We start from the raw sequence: 12,906 nt of genomic DNA, 5'->3' as shown, positions 1-12,906 counted from the left end.
CTAGAATGTGGAGATTAGAGGAGATCATTGTGGAATCATTTATCTGCTTTTGCATAGGATCCACAAAGGGAGCTTAAGTTGCTAGCCTTGTGTAACATGGGCCTTTACCTGCTGAGCTTTCCTGTGGCTCCTTTGTCTATTAAATCCCAGGGAAAGAATAATTATGAGAAAAGTTATACTAGTTTCTCCCAGGAATTCAAAAGGCAGAATGAAAGCCAGCACAACAGAGTATTAACCCTCGACATTTGTCTTTCGGTAAAATGATTTGTGTTTTATAATAGTTTATGAGGTATGAGTAGTTATATAAAACATAAATCAAAATGTGAGTGTAAAGCAAAACCTCCTCTAGGAAGAGCTTTTTGAGAGAGCCTGGATTCAGAGTGGCAGATCAGTAACATGATTATGAAGATAATAGAATCATAATAATAGTTATGACTATTAGCCACAGTTCGAGTGCCATGATGGGCAGTCTGTACTATGCTAAATATTCATTTTCTTTGCAATGAATATGGGCAATGTTGTTCTTACAGTTTTATATGGTAAGATAAATGAAGCCCAGAGGGATGGTTCACACAAAATGGCCAGAAAAAGTGTCTGTCTGTCTATTTATTTATTTATTTATTTATTTTACTTTGTAATAGGTTGACTTTCATGCAGAAAAAGATTCTCTCAGCAGAACGGATACTACTGTCATCAGAAAGGCCTGCTTATAAATTTTGACCTTAGCCGGGTGGTGGTGGCACACGCCTGTAATCCCAGCATTCTGGGAGGCAGAGGCAGATGGATTTCTGAGTTCAAGGCCAGCCTGGTCTACAGAGTGAGTTCCAGGACAGCCAGGGCTATACAGAAAAACCCTGTCTCGGGGAAAAAAAACAAATCCAAAAAACAAAAAAACAAAACAAATAAATTTTGACCTTAGTTATTATTTGTAAAGTTGAATTTTTGAGAGTTTCTAGCATATCTTCTGAGTAGTTCATTGGGCAAAACTGTGCAAAGGATAAACTTTATGCTGAACACCTGCTTTGCTTCCTGAATTCGAGAAGTTGAGTATACAAGGTACTGTATTTGTAATGAGTAGTCTTGCTAGACAACATTTTACAGGTGTTATCATGACTTCAAGACTGCAAGAAGTAAGCATATTTCATGTGACTAAGAAAGGCCTCTCAGAGGCTTGCATTGGGTTTCTCCTAGCATTGCTCTGCATGCTCTCTCCCTTTGTGAGGTTTTTAACCACTCTGATATAATAAAAGCATAATTTTAAGTAAGACCTTGCTAAGCCCTGTAATTTCTCTTAGTAAATCATTGAAATTATCAAAATCCTTGACAAGTTTGACTCTTGACATACTTAGCACTAATGCCATTTCCCCACTTTGGAGAAAAGAGAACTTAATTTTCTTCATGAACACCGAGAGAGACTGTATGACTTTCTTCTTTCTTGACATCAGGGGTCTGAATGAAATCAGGCCCTGAATACCAGCCACCACAGCAACCATATTGGAAGCAGAAAGGATATATACTCATGAAATACTCAGCAGATCTGTCCTGATCTCTTTGCTCTCAATTGTGAGTCAATTGTAGATGCCCCCAAAGCAAGAGATGGCACCATAGGCAGGAATAAAATGACTAGAGGAAACAAATGTCCTCAGTAAACTTGCAGAGCAGAACTCTTACTAGGTACCCAATGACTTACAGGAGACTATAAGATAAAGAATCAATCAACAGTGTTGCTAAGCCATTAAAATTCATGGACAGTTGTAATAGTGAATCTGCTATAGAACAAATAATAAGAGAGAATTTTCACTTGAGCAATGCTCCTCGGCCTATCTCTTTCTTGCAACTCTTGAAATACATCATATAAGTAAAAGAAATTCTGAAGCTACAGCAGTTTCAGAGTGATAGATGGATAAATAGATACATACATACATACATATACATACATAGATACATAGATATATAGATACATATATACATGAATGCACATGTATATACATAGATGATAGGTATATAGATGGAATAAATGTTGGTAAATACATGAAATATCTGTATATATGTATATATATATATTGTGTGTGTGTGTGTGTGTGTGTGTGTGTGTGTGTGTGTGTATAGATAGACTCCTATGTTGGAATCCATACATATGCATTTGTATATATATGGTTGTGGAAGCCAGGATATAACATTTCTTTAAAGAGGAAAATGTGTAGGAGTTGTGTAGGTTTACTTGAAGAAGTGAGAGTATCAGTTAAGGCCCATGAGGAGGAAGCTCATGGGTTTCAAGTAGTACCATATGACTGCAGTTTCAGGTAGTACCAAGTGCAGCACAGGTGCCTAAGGAAACTCACAAACAGCAGGCTGAGTGATCATGGTCACTGAAGCACAGGGAATATCTAGCTCAGGGGTTTTATTCACAATAGGTTCCAAACAATTTTTGGGGGATGAGCATGTGCCTCATTCCATGGCTACAAGTGACACTATGGACAGAAGGATAAGAATGCATATGTCTATATGTTTCGGTGTGTTTCTCCCTACCACCTTGCCTCTTTTTATTCTGCTTGTTTTGTCCTATTCTGTTGGTTGTTTTTATTTTATTTTATTTTATTTTAATATTATTCTTTAGATGTCCATTTGTTTACTAATGAAAAATAATAAGAGTATAGGTTTAGATGGGAGGGACATAGAGAGAGTCCCAGAGGAGTTGGGGATGGAAAAAAAATGTAATAACAATACATTGTATAAAAAAATCAGTTTTCACTAAAGGAAAAGAAAATAAGAAAAGAATGAATGTTTATTTAGCTCATGATTTTAAAGGATGGTGTCTTAGTTAAAGTTTCCACTGCTGTGAAGAGACATATGACCAAGGCAACTCTTATAAAAGACAACATTTAATTGGGGCTGGTTTACAGGTTCAGCGGTTCAGTCCATTGTCATCAAGGCAGGACCATGGCAGCTTACAGGCAACCATGGTGTAGGCAGAGCTGAGAGTTTTGTACCTTGATCTGACTCTTCCATCTTGAGTGGAGCTTCAAAGCTCACCCCAACAGAGACACACTCCCTTCAACAAGACCACATCTCCTAACATTATCACTTCCTATTGGCTAAGCACATTCAAACCACTATTAACAGAAATTCTTAGATAACATAGCCATGTTGGGCAAGTTCCTTCTTGTCAAAGTGGATACTATATGATCCCAAGGCTGTGAAGTGCACCTACATGGAAAGATAGGGCATCTTAGCTTATGCCTCTATTCTTGTAAGACTACTTTCCTTTGATTATGACTGCAGCTGGAGAGATTCAACCTTAATTGTTTCCATGGCCAGGCCTCTCAATGCCATAGTTGATTTAATATTGGGCTCTGTTAATAATGAATAAAAGGATAGTATTTTCACAAATATGTTAGTGGGGACATTGAAATGGTAGTATGGTATAAGAGTATTGGGTCTTTCTTCTAATGGCAATAGAAAATTAATGGGTTTTAAGAAGGAATGTACAGGATCCTATTTGTTTGGTAGAATACATCCTTTGGGTTTAGTAGGGAGAACTGTCCAGAGAGAGAGAGACAAGACTAGGACCAGAAATATCATAGCAGTGTGGCATCTAAACATACAGTAGACAGGGTAGTAGGGAAAAAGCAAGGGACAGTGAGAGGAGGGAAGCCTGAACTACTGACCATGCTGTCCTTAATTACATTTGACAGGTTCTGAAAAGTAAATCTAGGAGTTTACAAAGAGGCCACTGTTTCAGAGTTGTTATATATTTTCCTCTCTATAATATAATATACACAATGTAGTGGACCATTTACTGATGCCAAACAGGGATTGGAGGAAGAGAATTGTAAAATGTAATAAAAGTAAAAAATAAAAAAATTTTTTTTAAAAAGGCACAGCATGAGTGAACCTAGTCCATACAAATGAAGTACAGCCTGAAACCAACGTTGATTTCCATGTTTCGAAGTGAATGGGTGTCTTGTTAGGGTTTTACTGCTGTGAACAGACACTATGACCAATACAAGTTTTACAAAAGACAACATTTAATTGGGGCTGACTTAGAGGTTCAGAGGTTCAGTCCATTGTTAGGCATGGCAGCATCCAGGTAGGCATGGTGCAGGAGGAGCTGAGGGTTCTACATCTTTATCCAAAGGAAGCCAGGAACAGACTGGGCATGCTCAGGTATCTAGGAGGAAGATCTCCAAGCCCATTTCCACAGTGACACACTTCCTTCAACAAGGCCATACCTTCTAATAGTACCACTCCCTAGGCCAAGCATATACAAGCCATCACAATGGTAGAGACTAAAATATTATTATGGGAAAAGATTGCTCCTACATTTCCAAGGAATTTCCAAGGAGCAGAATAGCAGCATGAACATCCTGCCTTCCTCAAAGAAATTTTCAAGTAGGCAAGAGAAGTTGGGTTGGTGGAGTGTCAACTCACTGGACGACCTGGAGGCCAGACACAACATGTCCAAGAGAAGGGCATTCTAGTAGATTAAACTTCAAATAAAATGTTTATGATTGCCAGGCAGTGGTGGCACATGCCTTTAATCCCAGCACTTGGGAGGCAGAGGCAGGCAGATTTCTGAGTTTGAGGCAAGCCTGGTCTACAGAGTGAGTCCCAGGACAGTCAGGGCTACACAGAGAAACCCTGTCTCAAAAAAAACCAAAAAAAAAAAAAAAAAAAAAAGGTATTTAAGATTAATTGCAGATGTTTAAGAAAGAAAGAATGGGTAATTTATACAATAAATGCATCATTAGCATGCTTGTGTCAAAAGAATTCAAGAAATTTCAAACACAGAGTGGGAAGAGTTTGTATACATGAAAGAATATATAAGATTGAAAATCTTGCTAATCGAATACTGATCCAGCATGTCCTGACTTTGATCTTTAACTCTGTTATATATATGTATACATTGTGTATATATATGTATATATTTGTGTTTATATGTGTGCAAATAAACACATTTACAAAAAATAAGGAAGCAAGTTATCTAGTTAGAAGTGGCTTCCACTATCAAGGTGTGATGACAAATTTATGTCACTTAGACAGGTACTTTTATCTTTTCCCCATATGTTCCCACATATTTAATATGACATTTTATTAGTTTAAAGTAAGATAAAATTAACCCAGGGGGATATAAGTACTGTAGACTATCTTGAACATTGAAAAATTCCTGCCCAAATGAAAAGATGTCAAGGTAAGACGAGTTTTCATTGTGAATTTAGATCAACGGAGAAATAACTGAAATGCTACAAGGTTTGTGGTTAGCACTTAAAACTGAAGACACTCTGCAACATGAATTCTCATTCAGTGTCTCACACACATGAACACTGATATCCTGAGCCAAGTTATATCAGTGTTCTGAAAAAAAAAATAGAAACCTAGCCACACAAGAAAGGCTGGTCATGCTTGCGGAAGGATTTGGATCGGGTCACCACCTGTTCTATACTGATGCTTGGAATTCAGAAAGGAGTCATGAACTCTGGTAAGACCTATAGACTGACCAGGATATATGAATATTCTCCCCAGTATCTGGTGTGTTGGTGTGTGTGTGTTTGTGTGTGTATTTATGTAGAATTCTTATGACACAAATGTTAATAATCCATGTACCCTATGAATTAACTACTCTTTCTGTTTCATATGTTCATAGATTGTTGATACTACAATGTTATGTACATAGTATAGTGGATCATTTACTGTCTCCCCTGAATACTGGTGAAATCGAGGCTCCTAGAAGTTGTCTTTGTTGGAAGTCTGACAGAAATTCAGCTATGGTATCAGATATAACACTTAGGGGTTCTCTTTTATACTTGACTACTAAATTACCTGAGTAATACTGGGTCTAACTTTTGTCTGAGTTTTTCAAGAGACGAATGAAAACAGTTTTACCCACATCCTCTGATTATTGGGAGAGAACATTATAATCATTAATGTGTTGCTAGGAACAATTAGCCTGTGGAGGCTTTTCTCAAGAATAACTGAAGAGTCATGACAAAAGACCAGTTGCCTTCATCAATCAACAGCGTGTGGCTTTATCCTCACCGCCATGCCTTCCTCTCCATGCTTCTGCTCCCTGCCCCTTCCCTCTCTCATGCCACAAGTCGGACCCTGCTTTCCAAGCAAATGCACTTTGTTAAAAACATAGGCTCCTATAACTTCTCCTTCATTTATTTTAAAAGTTTTAGTGCAGGAGTCAGGAAGATCTTAACATAAGAATGGGGCACGTAATAAACTCTTGGGTCACATTGTACCCTTTGGCCACAATATCAAATAAAACTCCTGTATTGATCAAGAAACCAACCAAATAAAGATGGCTGTTTTTGATGACCTCCCTGGGGAGATATATGCATGACAGGCAAAGTGGGCTGCCTCAGGGATGCATTTGATGCAACTCCAGAGCAAATTCAGGCCTTTGCACAGTAGGTGCTGTTGCTCCTGCTCACTCACCGCTGAGGCCACACAGAGGCACATCTTTCTGAGTTTCCGCATGCTGAGTACAGAAGTACACAGACATGAGGGATTATTCATCTTGACTTTGCTACATTATATACAACTGTGATTTCAGGGTCAAACATCTGTCCTTTGCTGGACCTAAAGGAGTGATCTGACATGGCAGAAATGAGCCTATAAAAGGGGCATTTGGCAAGGGTGTGTAGAAGCTGCTAGAAGCTGAATGGCCTTACATGATAAACAGCAAGGGACTGAGCTCTTAAGCTACAACCAGGAGAGATTAAATTTAGCCATCAACCACAGAGCTTGGAAATATTCCCACGATACAGAAAGAAATGCAAACCAAACAATGCAGTCCCTCAGTCCTGAAAGATTCTTATCAGAGAGCAATGCCAGTTGCTGGACTCCTGAGGCTCAAAATCGACAGGGTGAATGATGGGTTTCTAAACCACAAGTAAGTGACTATTGTTATGCATCAATTAGAATCAGCTGTACATCAAATAGAATGCAAGTATCTTACATTTTTAGTTTAAAACAGATATTAATGCAATAATTTTAAGTAAAAATATATCAAAATATTAAAGTGATGCCTTAATATATTTGAATTTACTGGATACTTTGACCAATTAGATTTCAAAGCATTTGAAGAACAGGAAGTGGGCAGAGACCCAAGAGAAGAGGGAACTGACTAAAACAGAGAGGCGGACCTTATGTTCAGATCTCTTCCTATGCTTTAAAAAAAACAGGAAACTCGGCTGTTAAAAATGACATCATGACATTTTCAGGCAAATTGGTGATGATTCAGAAAACATCATCAAGGGTGAGGAAACCCAGATACGAAAAGACAAATGTGGTATATACTCACTTATAAGTGGATATTATCTGTTAAGTCAATGATAATTATGCTTCAATCCATTGATAGGCTCAATAGCAAGGAGAGGTCTATGGAGGATGCATGGAGCTCCATGGGAGGAAGAAATAGATTACATCCTATGGATGGACAGAGGATGGGTGAAGATGGGAACCGAAGGGATCAGCGAGAGGAATGGAGGAAAAGATGAAGAAAGAAAACTGGGTAAAATGACAGTAATTGGGGGTGATAAATCTGGTAGAAACTTTCAGGATTCTAGTGACCCTAGTGAGGACTCCTTGTAATGAAAGATTTAGTGGCTGAACTATCCATCTTCTGTCATCAGGCAAGGATTCTAGAGTTGGGACTGGGACACCAACCCAGCCACAAAACATAGGCCTACAATTGGTTCTGTCAGCAAAATGGAGGCACAGACCTTGTGGGATTGGCCAGCCTCTGACTGGTCTTCTTTGAGGCCCACACCATGAGAGAGAACCCATGGCTTACACTACTTGGATGACCAGGAATTGGAGGGTGGATAACTCACTGACCTATGATAGAAAAAAAATCAATAAAATGATTCCTAAGAATATCTTTATATACTAAGTGATTGGCACCTAGCCCAATTGTCCTCAGAGCGTCTCTGCTATCAGCTAACAGGAGCAGATGCAGAAACCCATAGCCAAACATCAGGCAGAAAAAGAGAGAGAGCCCAAACTAAAGATCTCCATTTGATCCCTCCCCTTGAAGCTAAGGGAACCCAAAGAAAATTGGGGAGGAAGGATTGCAAAACCCAGAGGGGTCAAGGACACCAGAGAACACAGGCCACAGAATCAACTGAGCAGGGCTCAGCAGAGACTGGAGGCAGGAACCGCAGACCCTGTGGGTCTGTGCTAGGTCTAGCTTGCTGTTTTTCAGGGACCCCCAAACAGTAAGAGTGGGAAGGGGTTCTCTGACTTTTTCATCTGGTCTTGAGATCCTTTTTCTTCTACTTCATTGCCTCACTGGGCCTGATATGAAGGTGGATATTTCTGAGAGGCCAGTTCTTTCCTGAAGGGAAACAGAGGTGTGGATCTGTTGGAGAAGGGAAGCAGGGTGGATGAAATGGGAGTGATATAGAGGGGGGAAACTGTTGTTGGGATGTATTGGAAATAAAGCAAAACAAAAAGATCAAAACAAAACAACTCCCCCACACAAATAAACCAGAAAAAGTGGCTGATAAGTTATTAATTAATGAAAAAATACCAAGGAGACAGGACCATATTGAAACTTAAATTTAGGAAATCTTAAACTTAAAATGGCTCTCTGGATACTACATATGATATGATTTTTTTTTAATGTAGAAATTTGGACTCTTGAAACAAAACATTTCTGAGTATAACCTATCCCCAGAATGAATAGTACCAAAATCACTAAAACCTGGCAGTTTCTTCAACCCATGTAAACAATAACACATATATTTGTGTCATAAGAATTCTACACACACACACACACACACACACACACACACACATTGAAAACCTGATGGAATTTCAGTGTAACCACGTCAATCATTGATATTTGATATTTTAGGACTCATCTCAATTAGGTCAAAATGCTTTTATATGATAAAAAGAGCTTTTTAGATTCTTATTTTTCATCCCATGGTTCTCGGTTTTGCCTGTGCATCATAACTACAAAGAGCTCTGTAAATCCCGATCTTCCATCCCTGCTTCATCCAAAGCAATAACATCAAAATTGCCAAGCAGAGTACCAACAATTTGTAAATTTTAAAGTTCCCCAGATGATTATGATATGCAGTGAAATTTGAGACTACCAATCTGTAGATAAGATTTTTTCTATTGCAACCATCCTCAGGAATACTTACAAAATCGAATACCCAAGAAACCCCTGGGAGGTAGCGAGACCAAGCCTGAATACTCCACACCCCATACTGATGGAACATACAGCAGCAGCTGACTATGTGTAGATGCACTGGATATTTCATTTTTCTTTTTAATTCTGTGCTTACTTGTAAAATAAATTTAGTGCCATAATCACTGTCTCACTTTATAAAGACAAAGACATACAGTTCACTGAGGCTGAAGAAACTGCCCAAACAGCTAGACTATAGCCCTGAATTTGAATGACCCCAAACATATGATGTCTAGAACACAACAATGACACTCAAAGTAAGGACTCCAGAGCAAGAATAACACACCTGGGAAATTATAAAAAATGAAAATATATACTCCCTCTACCCCCAGAACTACTGAGTCACAAACGTTCGTGCTGGGGCTTTGCAGGTGTTCCATGATACGGAAATGGCAGACAAAAGATCTATCAAACTCTTTCCATTTCCATCAGATGCTCGCCATTGAAGAATCAGCATGTGACAAGAGAAACAAGAATATGTGGAGACTCAGTCTGTCAGAGAGAAAAGACAAGAAGCCTATTCTCTGCCTTCCCTTTCTGCAGTTCTCCATTTATATACTCAGTGTATACCGGCAATGATAATGAAAGCTCAGGGGCACTGCAGGTGGGAAAATATGTGTTCAAGGGAACATTTGTGTTCCTAGTAAACTTGATTTGCAGGGGTGACTACTAAGTTGAACCACTTTCAGACAAGTGTGACTATTTTGAATGTGGGGGAAGGGTTTATCCTTTCAATCAAAATGTGGTAAGTTTTAAAGGTTTCATAAAAAACGTGTCTTCCCACTGCGTCCAGGGAAATGGATTTTTGAGCTTGAGGGCTTAAGATAATTAATATTCAGGAAGCAAGGGTAGTTGGTTTGCTTTTTCTGATGGAAATTGGTTTTGATTGCTGCCATCCAATAACTTGTGAGACTTTCTGACCTTCTCCCAAGTCTGCCTTGCTATGATTTAGGGCACATCTGTTACAGTTGTACATTTCACTAGAGTTACACAAAATCAAAAGGTTACTGTTGTTTGATTTTCTATTACTACATGTTGAGCAAACCAATGTTTTTTTCTTTGAATGCGGTATGTGAAATGTGTGTTGGGTACATTCAGATCTGATGAAAGGTTATCTCACATTACACCAGATATGAAATATAAGAGAAAGAAGAGAGTATGAGAGTATAGAAAACTGTAGAATAAAAAAGGCTGAAGAAGAAAAGAGAAAAGAATTATAGGAGGGAAGGGATAAGATAAAGGGGAAGGGGGAGAAAGAAAAGAAGAAACGGACGGGGACAAGGATATAATGCTGAGAAATGATTAGACTCAGTATAGTAGTGAGAAAAAGAGCACAGGAGAGAGAAAATAAATAAATAAAAGGAAGGCAGGCAATTTATTGTGAAGTGCCACTTGTGTGAGACTCGCTGCTGAGTTGCTGCCTGCAAAGGTTAATGATGGTAATAATCTTGATTCCAGTTTATAAGAAATGGCATGAAAGGCATCCAGACCTCAGATGGAGAGACCTGCAGATGTAGCAAGAAACTAAATCCAGCAGCAGCCAAGGCACCCAGGGATGCTAGCGTAGATTGGGGAGTTCTTTGTACATAACCATTTTAGATATAATGTACCATCTGCTGTTTTTAAAAAGTTTATTATGACATCTCTGGGGAAAAAAAGAGTTGAGATGTTTCTATAGTTTCAAAGTGAACATATCTGAAATTTTATTCTGTAGATAACCTGTTCTGGTATTGACTTTTATCTAGGCCTTGACATTTCTTACACCCTTCCCAACTATAGGCTGCAATCAGTGTTTTCTACTGTCATTGAAGTCACTTCTCTCTGAGATATGTATAGAGGACTGCGGGATAATTAAGAGAGCTCTTATCTGTTCCAAATCCTCATAGTTATGTGGTATTTTGGTTAAGATACATCCCTCAACATAGGAATGGATACAAAAAATGTGGTATATATACACAATGGAGTACTATTCAGCCATTAGAAACAATGAATTCATGAAATTCTTAGACAAATGGATGGATCTGGAGAACATCATACTAAGTGAGGTTACCCAGTCTCAAAAGATCAATCAAGGTATGCACTCACTAATAAGTGGATATTAGCCTAGAATATTGGAATACCCAAAACATAAGCTATACATCAAATGATGTCCAAGAAGAACAGAGGAGAGGTCCCTGGTTATGGAAAGACTCAGTGCAGCAGTATAGGGCAATACCAGAACAGGGAAATGGGAAGGGGTAGTTGGGGGAACAGGGGTAGGGAAGAGGACTCATGGGACTTTTGGGGAGTGGGGGGGCAGAAAAGGAGAAATCATTTGAAATGTAAATAAAAATATATCAAATAAAAAATAAACAACAAAAAAAGCAAAGCTTTGCCCTGAGACTTCTGTGTTGAATGCTTCCACAATTACTACTCCTACTAATTGGATCACGTGTATTGATGATCCATTGATGAACTCATCTTGAATGGACTGCTGGAAGAAGGTGGTGGTTGGTGAAGGTAGACCGCTGCTAAAGGAGAGGCTGCTTTCAGGGGTGTGTCTTGTGCTTCTCCCTGCCTAGTTCTAACAGCTTCCAGATTGACGTGAAGTGAGCAGTTTGGCTTTATTGTATTCTTCCAATCCAGTGTCCTCATTTATTAAAAACCATGAACAATGTAGCCAGAGTTCACAGGGTGAAATATTAGATATGTGTGCACAATAAAAACCTTCCTTTTGAAAGCAAGACTGATATAAGGCTTACACAGAGGCCCTGTTGTATTAAGAAAAAAACATAGCTCCTTTTCTAAACCAGGAACATGCTTGGCAGAGGCCTGGAACTAGCCTGGGGCCAGGGCCTTGACAGATTTTCCCTGAGGTCCTGATTTACAGAGAAGAAACAGAGCTCCTCCTATAAAACAAGGAATGTGCTTGACAAGGTCAGTAATGGCCTGGGGACAAAGCCTTGGGGGAGTGGATCCTGGAAACCCTTTTACCTACCCTATGGAGCTATGGTTATCAGTTCCAAGGCTAAAGTATACTTGGTCTATGAAGCCATTGAGGTATTCTATGTTCTCCTTGTAGAGCATTGATTAATGTCCAGATGGTTTTGTTCTGTTGTATGATAATTGCCTGCTGATTCAGCCCCCTACTGCACTACATACACACACTATATAAGCTATACTTCTTAATAAACTTGCTTGACTTAAGACAGCTTATGCAAGACCTCCTGGACTCACCTGTTCTGTCCTTTTTATCTCTGATGCCCTGAACCCTCCTCCCTAAAACCTTGTTACTGAAGAACTACCTGTTGGTCCAGCACACTTATGACACATCACATAAATGATACAATAACACACAAACACACACACACGCATGCATATATGCACACATGCAGAGAGAGAGAGAGAGAGAGAGAGAGAGAGAGAGAGAGAGAGAGAGAGAGAGAGAGAGAGAGAGAGAAGAGGAGAATGTTGATGAGTGGAGGCCAGGAAACTGGAGAGGGGAACTTAAGAGGACAGAGGAGTCTTTAATCATTGTTTAAAGGGGGTTAAAAAGCAAACAGTACAAAATACACATGACATGAAAGGAGAAGGAGATCTGGTTTGGGCAGAAGCGAGTCTAGCATGAGAGAGGCAGAGGGTTGAAAGAAGGGAACAGAGAAGGAGGACCAATAATACAATGTGTATGGAAACATTATAATAAAACTTAAAACTTTTTA

The 12,906-nt window shown here is 39.1% G+C and overlaps 1 protein-coding gene across 4 annotated transcripts in view; it reads right to left on the bottom strand.

Moving 5' to 3' along the window:
* The window catches only part of Kcnip4 (potassium voltage-gated channel interacting protein 4), a 496,003-nt gene that overhangs the window by 78,289 nt on the left and 404,808 nt on the right, over positions 1-12,906 (bottom strand). The gene's annotated exons all lie outside the window — the stretch shown is intronic.

Source organism: Apodemus sylvaticus, chromosome 11, assembly GCF_947179515.1.
Source record: "Apodemus sylvaticus chromosome 11, mApoSyl1.1, whole genome shotgun sequence".
Classification (NCBI taxonomy): Eukaryota; Metazoa; Chordata; class Mammalia; order Rodentia; family Muridae; genus Apodemus; species Apodemus sylvaticus.
This window is presented reverse-complemented; position numbering and strand designations above follow the sequence as displayed.